Source organism: Myotis brandtii, unplaced genomic scaffold (genome assembly GCF_000412655.1).
Source record: "Myotis brandtii unplaced genomic scaffold, ASM41265v1 scaffold192, whole genome shotgun sequence".
Classification (NCBI taxonomy): Eukaryota; Metazoa; Chordata; class Mammalia; order Chiroptera; family Vespertilionidae; genus Myotis; species Myotis brandtii.
In genome coordinates, this window is record NW_005357159.1 from 613,888 (window position 1) to 614,186 (window position 299).

Below are 299 nucleotides of genomic sequence, written 5' to 3' on the forward strand. Positions count from 1 at the left end.
ACGTCAGCGCCGGCGTCGGGGAAGCGGCGTAATACCCCGAATAAGCGCGCCCAGCCAAAACCCGCTGCACCTCGCCGCAGATGCCGACAGAGAAATTTCTGATCAAGCCCGCGGCGGCCCTTCCCGCAGTCTCGGGGCGAAGCGAAAGAGAACCTCTCCGTAGATGTGTTCCAGGGGCGCTGGCGGCTGTGCCTACAGGTTTGTTGGAGAGGAACTCTCGATTAGGCGAGGTGGCTGTGGCGCCTCCCGGCTCTCCCCGCCCCAGTCATCCCTAAGGTTCCGCAGGTCTTGGAAGGGGC